The sequence below is a fragment of the Triticum aestivum genome, chromosome 3D (assembly GCF_018294505.1).
Source record: "Triticum aestivum cultivar Chinese Spring chromosome 3D, IWGSC CS RefSeq v2.1, whole genome shotgun sequence".
Lineage (NCBI taxonomy): Eukaryota > Viridiplantae > Streptophyta > Magnoliopsida > Poales > Poaceae > Triticum > Triticum aestivum.
The window spans coordinates 513,509,729-513,518,476 of NC_057802.1; positions in this window are offsets into that span (position 1 = coordinate 513,509,729).

An 8,748-nucleotide genomic window follows, 5' to 3' on the forward strand; every position below is an offset into this window, starting at 1 on the left:
AGTTTCTTTTAAATTTGGACAACCTCTCTTTTTTCTGATTTTTTTATTTTTTGCATCTTTAAATAATATGGGATTTAAAAAAGCTCCAATTTTCTAAATAATTGTGAATTTTGAAAGAAATGTTCAAAAAATCATAAAATGTTCGTGAAATCAAAAACATTTCATGATTTTAAAAAGTATTCAAGAACTAAAAATAGTTTGATATTTTGAAAAACAAAATTTATGATTTTTTAAAAATGTTTGGGAAATCAAAATGCGTTCAAGATTTTGAAGAAGGTTCGCATATTCAATAAATGTTATGAATTTGACAAAGTTTCACAAATGCAAATAATGTTCAAGAAGTTTCTAAAGTATTCACAAAAATAAAAACATTTTCACGCATTTCAAAAAATATTCTGAAATTTTAAAAAATCTTCATCAGTTCTAAAGATGTTCACTAATTCAGAAAATGTCCGTGCATTTAAGGGAAAAAATCGTTAAAATAGAAAAATGACCTTGAATTTATAAAGTTTATATCAAATTTCAAAAACTGTTTAATGATCCAAAAAATCACGAGTTTTGAAAAAAAATTATGAATTTAAAAAATGATCACGAGTTTGTGAAAAAGTTCACAATTTTTAAATTGTTTACAAATTTGTAAATAATGTTGATGAGTTTGAAAAAGTGTGTAGAAATTAAAAAATTGCTTACCAATTCAAAAAAGATCATATTTGCAAAAACTGCTCACACATTTTTTAATTGTTTGCAAAAAAGATAATAAAGAGAAAAGGAAAATGAAAAAGAAACGTGAACGAAAAAAGAAAAATTGGAAGATAAAAAGAAGGAAAAAACCCGGTTCAAGGAAGGTTCTAGAACCTTCATAAAACTGGTGGGAAGAAATCCTAAATGGGCTGGCACAAACTCAGGATCAGGCGAAAAAGGGGGTGCGCACTAGATCGCTAACGCGAGAGCTCCTATTTGAGACCTCCTATATGCCGCATTTTGCGGCCAATAGGTCGCGCGACGCACAGGGGTCGTGCAACTGGGCCGGCCCATTCGCTGTCCTTCAAGGAATGAAAAAATCGCTAAAAGGGAGAGCACGCTCTAACCGATAGGATTCGAACCGATGACCTTCCATTGTTGCGCGCGATGCTCTAACCAATGCGCCAGGCTAGATACTGTGAAAGAGTAGCAGCGGGAGCTTAAATAAACTGCTGCTGCGGCGAAAAATAAAAACCGATTCAGCCAATTCCAAAAATTTAAACTTGTGGGCGAGGGATCGAACTCGAGTCCTCCGGACAGGGAAGCGTGTCAGTAGAAACTGTACTATCTAATATTTAGTGAGTAGAATGGCAGCCTGGGGTATATGAACTATAACCCGTTGCACATTAAAACTTAATTAAAAAATTGAAGCATATTTTTTTAAAAGAAAATCTTTTTAAAACGCAACTATTATTAGGGGACTCAAATTTTTTTTGAATTAGTGAAAAAAATAAACATGCGGACAACTTTTTGAATTTGAGAAGTAATTTACAAACATTAACATTTTTTGAATATGTGAACAAATTTTATGAAAAAAAACAAATCTTGCATTTCCCAGACTCTTTAGAAAACATGAACATTTTTGGAATTTTTAAACTTTTTTTTAAGCAGGAACGATTTTTGAATCATGAGAACAAATTTGGAAGCACAAACATTTTTTGAATCTTGAGAACAAATTTTGAAAAATTCCGAATAAATTTGGAAGTACGAACATTTTTTGAATATGTGAACAATAATTGAAATCCGATTCATTTTCTGAATTTCGAAATTTTTGTGTAACGAGAACAAATTTAGAATTTTGAGAACATTTTTTCAAACACTGAACATTTTTTGGAAACATGAACAAATTTAAAATTTTCGATTTTTTTTAAAAAAATGAGAAGCAAAGAAAAAGAAATAAAAAACAAAATCCTAAACATTTTGTAAAACTGCGAACATGTTCTGAAAAAGAAAAATAAACTTGAAAAGGAAAAGGAAACAAAAACGAAAAACGAAAAAAATGAAAAATAAACAGAAACGAAAAAAAAGAAAATAAAAAAGAAACAGAAAAGTGAAAAAAAGTGGAAAACCAATAAGAGAAAAAAACCGGTTCGTGGAACCTTCTAGAAGGTTCACTAAACCGGAGTGGGGCAGTTTCTAGAAGGTCAATAGCATTTTCCTCCTATTTGCCACTTCAAGCGCCAGGGACTTCCCTGGCGCCAACACTGGTGGCCGGCCCATGTAGATTTAGCTTGTTTAGCTGGTTCACTCTATCACATTTGGCAAAAAAGACCCAGAAAAATGAATAATTCACAGAAAAGAAAAAATCATGAATTCAGAAATGTTCACGGATTTTGAAAAAATGTTCATCGAATTTGAAAGAAAGTGCGTCAAATTTCAAAAACAAAGTTAATCAATTTTTTAAAAAGTTGATCAAAATTGAAAAAAGCTAATATAATTGTAAACAAAGTTAATCGGTTTTGAAAAAAGTGTTCGAGTTTTTTTAAACCGCGCACTAAAGGAGACAAGAAAAAGAAAAATAAAAAGGACAAGAAAAAAAGAAAAAGAAGCAAACGAAACTGAAGAGACGAAATAAAAGAACAAAATGAAGTGGGTGTACGTGAGCGGCTGAGTGGCCTGGTGGTTGCTGTGGTCCCTTTGAACGATGAGGTCGTCACTTTGATCCCCAGCCAACACCTTTTTTGGAACTTTTAACAAAAAAAAAAACACGAAGGGGAATGGGCCGGCCCAAAGCGGAGCGGCAATGTGCATTTATTTGCAGTTTATACTATAACGGGAGCCTGAAGTGCGAAATAGGATATGCCCGCTAACGCGCTACCAACGTGCCAAATAAGAGAACCCCATCCTAGCCGGCTAATTTTTTTTAAATAATACATTTTTTAATTAATTTTCATAAATATTACGCTGGGTAAATTTTTTTCAAAAATAATACACCGTATTAACTTTTTTAATTTGACTGGGCCTAGTTGGCCCACAGCAAGCCGATTGGACTCCAGTCAGCCTACAGCTGGCCGACTGGCCCCTGTCGGCCCACTGTGGGCTGATTGGGTGAGCTAATTAGCTCGCTGTGGGCTAATTATTTTTGCCAAAAAAGTAGGCATAAAAAATATGTTGAAAAAATGTTAATTATGTAATTAAAAAATGTTAAACGTGTATAAAAAAAGTTCCTGATGTATACAAAAAATGTACAATATATATGCAAAAAAGTTGACATAAAAAATATGTTTTAAAAAGTGTGAAGCATGTATTTAAAGTTGTTAAATGTGTGTATAAAAAATGTTCCTTATTTATACAAAAAATATAGAATGTGTATGAAAAAAAGTTGACACCAAAAAAATATGTTTGAAAAGTTGACATTTTTTCAAATACATGATTAAAAATTGTTAAATGTGTGTATAAAAAATGTTTCTTATCTATGCAAAAAATATAGAATGTGTATGAAAAAAAATTGACCCCATAAAAATATGTTTGAAAAAAAATGTTCCAGTTCCATACAAAAAGAGCAACCAATCATACTTAGGTCCGTGATGCTCCCATACCGGATCCGGAGCTGGAACATTTTTTTATACACGTTTAACCTTTCATTCCAATACATGAAACATTTTTGTGTACTCGTTGAACATTTTTTCAAATACATGATTAACATTTTTTTCAAACATATTTTTTTGGTGTCAACTTTTTTTCATACACATTCTATATTTTTTGTATAGATAAGGAACATTTTTTCAAATACATGATTAATATTTTTTTTTCAAACATATTTTTTTGGTGTCAACTTTTTTTCATACACATTCTATATTTTTTTGTATAAATAAGGAACATTTTTTATACACACATTTAACAATTTTTAAATACATGCTTAACACTTTTTAAAACATATTTTTTATGTCAACTTTTTTGCATATATATTGTACATTTTTTTATTCATCAGGAACATTTTTTATACACGTTTTACTTTTTTAATTACATAATTAATATTTTTTTAAACATATATTTTTTATGCCTACTTTTTTTGCAAAAACAATTAGCCCACCGCGAGCCAATTAGCTCCAGTTGGCCTACAGCTGGCCAACAGGACCCAATCAGCCCACAGTGGGCCGACAGGGGGCAGTCGGCCAGCTGTAGGCCGACTGGAGTCCAATCGGCCTGCTGTGGGCCGACTTTTTTTGAAAAAAAATTACCCAGCGTAATATTTATGAAAATTAATTAAAAAAATGTATTATTTAAAAAAAATTAGCTCCTAGCCGTGCAGACTTGTCACCGTCGGAGATCCCGTGAACTAGAACCTAGGAAAACAAACTAGCGGACAACTGAGAAGAGTATCCTTACTAACCCACTTCATTGGAGATGCAATATTCTCGTAATCTGTGAGGCGTGTTGACTTTTGTCTTAATGTGTTCCGAAACTTATGTAAGCAAGATGCTATCCTGCAGAGCAATCTTTTGAGGAACGGAACTATGTGAGCCCAACTTCTAGTCACGGTCTATGAGATAGGGTAATCTTTAGGAAGCTAATGAGAAGGTCAGGAGTATGACTAATAAGCTCCACCTGTGGGGTTAAGCCTTCGGTAGCCAAGTACCAGCTGACAGATGGCGAAACTTATGTACGCTAAACTGACAATTCAAGGCATAATCCATGCTTAGTGGTGAATTTAATCCTATTGCTCTAGATAAAAGTTCAACTTAACAGTCTCCACTAAAAAGCCTGGTATATCGAAACATTCACTACTAGGGAAAAGCCTAACAGTAGCGTGGGTATTTGGTGAATCAGTAGCGTGTGTACCCGCGCTACTGATAAGGCGCTACAACTAACGTTTAGCAGTAGCGCGTGTTGACACGCGCTACTGCTATACCTACTTAGCAGTAGCGCTTTCTATATCAACGCTACTGCTAAGTGCTTTAGCAGTAGCGTTTTCCTGTCTAGCATTAAAGAGCGCTACTATTATATTTTCTCATATCTTTTTTTGCTGCGTATTTGCGATGTTTTTGTATAGGTTTTATACAATATTCTAATCATATCATAAACATGCAATATGCTCATCATATCATACGCATAATAGTCTCATCATATCATCCAACACAAATCATGTCGTCACATCATAATCACCATATAGCTATACAAGTTACATGTCATGTCTCATCATACATAATATAGTACTTCTTGAGGCATCGGTTCGTATCCCTCTCTCGCACTAGCGTGAACCTAAACTAACTACTGGCTGTCGCTCGGAAACGGGAAACCGGTACACCTGGGCCTCACACTCCGGCCACTCGTCGTATACTCCTGGCGTAGTACTTCTTCGCCATCGATGGTCTATGCACATGCATCGTCACATGAGTCGATGATATGCAACATATATAGTTGAGCAACAGAAAGAGACAAACTTGGCAAAAATAGAAGCAACATATCATAAGCATAAATAACAAAGTTCATCGTATCCAAAATGCCCTAACTAGAGTGATCTTCCACTACTGCAGGATGCTGCTAACGCGACACTACGATTAGAGACTCTTTCACGAAACTGTGTGCGATGCATTAATCACAAACAGGGATGTAAAAAAATCGTCAAAAAAGATGCAAAACGTTTGCGATGGAGGATACATCAAACACGGTTCAGATTTTAGTTGCATGTGCGATGCAGGGCACACGGTTAACCCATTCGAACTGTTTGCGGTGAGGCAGAACAACAGAAACGGGCAGCCAGATCAAGGTGTGTGTGATATAGGGCATACGATTCACTCGGACGAACTGTTTTCGATTAGCGAACGCAACAGAAACGGTTCAACTTAATAAGATGTGTGTGATACGTGGCAAACAGCCGACTCGGATGAACTGTTTGCGATGAGAATTTACAACACAGACGGTTAATACAGTTAGTTCGTGTGCGATTCTGTGTGTACAAAAAACTTTGAAAAATGCAAACTAGTTGCTTGCGGTGGCTAGGAGTATCGCACACGATGCATCTGCGAGTACTCGTGTGCGATGAATAGTAAGTTACACATGCATTTCCTTATGTTAACACTTGTGTGGTAAATGACACATGGCACCGGATACGGTATTCGGGTTGTGTGTGTGCTTCACTTATTCTTCCTGCGCTCCACACGGGTGAATTATAAAATCCACGCCTATTCCCTCACCGGTTTCCCGCCACCAGCTAACGGCTTGCTGCATATAACCCAGGCGGCAACGCACCGCCGCGACACTCTGCGAAGATCTAGTCCTCACCCATCTACCATTAGTTATTCCAAGCATGCCAGGCAACGACCAAAGCTTCGACGTCGACGCCTACCTGCGTTACATCTTCGGCAAGGAGAACGAGTCGGAGCAGGTCGGGGAGCAAGAGCTTCATCGGCCGGTGCAGGCACCATGGCCCGTCGGCAGCGATATCGGTGTCACAGTCCTTGGGAGCACAATCAACATATTGCAGAGGAGGTGTGATGGGCAGTTTTCCATCCACCCTGCAAAAGATCCAGAGCTACTCGGCGGCATGATCGACGACCCACCCGAAGAACCGCCGTCACCAGTGCTCATCGAGAGCCTGATGCCCCGCAAGGAATGGGCAGAGGAACTCTGCGATTCAGTCAAGACAAAGGCAGCCTGCGACATCATCATTGCCCCCAACGGCCATGTCAACCTTGATCCCGATGATGTGGTGGCCAGGCTCGAGCGCATCCTTGGCGGAGTTGACATCCCCGACGAAGTAGAACATCACCAATGTGATATCTTGAGGATGCAGGTGATCGACGGAATTTGCTACCAGGCCAGAGACATGGAAATGGAGCGGTTCCACGGAGTGGTCATGCGCGCGATTGCACGCTGTCAAGCTCTTCTGGAAGAGGCCCAACAGCCCCAAGAGCCTCCCAGCGCCAGCAGCTCCATAGGCGGAGGCGGGTCGGGACACTCGGAGTGAACGGCCGCAAGGGTGCTATGCTGATCATGGAGTCCGAGAAGACCATCGTTGAAAGGCCGCCAGCTCAGCCTTTTAGCTTATATTTTATTATAATTGTATGCATATGTAGGTCGTGAGTGTTCTGGGCCTTGCCGCGTTTGGCATTTTAAATTATCGTGAATATGTAAGACAATTATTAAGAATTATTAACCGTTGCCATTGTAACTTTGCCTCAACGGCGAGCAGAGCGCGTGCAAGGACGCCAGAGCGGAGTGCGCCGCGGCCGCCTCAACGGCGAGCAACCACGTGGTCAACCTTCTGCCATCAATAAACTTTGACCTTGTTTCTCGTCACATTGCTGATTACAACGCAATAAGTAATTGCAAATCTGTTCACACCTATCAAACTAATATGTGTTCACACTTAGCACCGGGCTATAAAAACTACCCACTCGAAAATTACTTCATAGTTCCTCTCCTCATCACATACAAAACTGGTTTTTTTGTCAAGTCGTTCCGCCATGACCGGTAGGAGGAGTTTAGGGTGGACATATAACCAGGCAGTAAAGACCAAGGCCGCGGAAGCACTAGAGAGGTCCCGCCAGGAAGCCGCAGCCGCAGCAGAGATGTCCCGACGCGCCGCGGAGCCCTCGAACGAGCTCTCATGGGCACACGAGGGCTCTCACAAGCGCATTCGCGGCGTCGGCCCTCGCGACGAGCCTGCGTTCCTGAAGTCCTTCGCCGGCGACGATGACATTCTCGCTGGCGTCACTACGCAGCAGGAGCTGGTCGACGGCTTGATGAAGCTGCTCAAGATCAGTGATGCCTCAGTTGACAAGGCGACCGGCCTCGTGGAGCAACTCATGGGTGACAATGCGAAACTCCTCAAGTTGGTTGCCGAGAAGGAGGAGGAGGCCGCCGGCTGGAAGATGCTGCATGAGCAGAGCAGTGCCTCGGAGATGACGCTGAAAGCGGTCGTTGAGGAACTAATGGGTGGCTTGAGGAAGCTCCGGATCGAGCGCGAGTAGGAGGTGGAGGAATCTGTGGCTGTTTTCAAGAAAAGCCGTGAGGAATTGAAGAAGGAGCTGGAGGATTTCGCCGCCCGGCGATCCATCGACGAGTAGAGACAGTAGCGACCCAGATCGTTGTCTGCAATTTCCTTCTTCTCTTGCCCCCGTGTCTTCCGGGCTTTGCCGCATGTGGCATTTTAAATTATCCGGAATATCTAAGACAATTATTATCTGCGCCATTGTAAATTTGTCGTCGTATTATCCGTTGCCATTTTATTTGTGGTCGTATTATCCGTTGCCCTATGTGGCAATTTAAATTAGGGCGGAATACGAGTTGAAAACACGAACAAAGCAAATGCTGCCATGGGATCACAAGCAAACACCCTCTATCCAGGTGCTTTAATTAAACCATTAATGGAGAAGTTGTGAGCGAGGCGGGCGGTGGCTGGTGCATGGAGGTCAAAGAGCTCGCTTCCCGATAGCATGGGCGGCCTTGCTGCTCGCACGTGTCCCGCCGAGCCTGCGAGGTGGACAGGATGCACACGTCCCGTCAAGCCTGCGCGGCGGATTGCTCGCACGCGTCTCGTCGAGCCTGCACGGAGGACTTCTCGCGCTCGTCCCGTCTAATCAAACAACTGCACGCACGCCACCGAGTATGGTTAAATTTCGACATGGTAAATATAATACAACTGTTTGCGATATTAACGTGTCAGCTTTTTGTTTCAAAAAGGACTTCGTTGGCTACTAATGTGTGCGCCTCTTCTCAAATTGGATGAGTTTTTACCATGGCATATATGTGCCATGTCATGAAACCATGCCAAGTTTCATG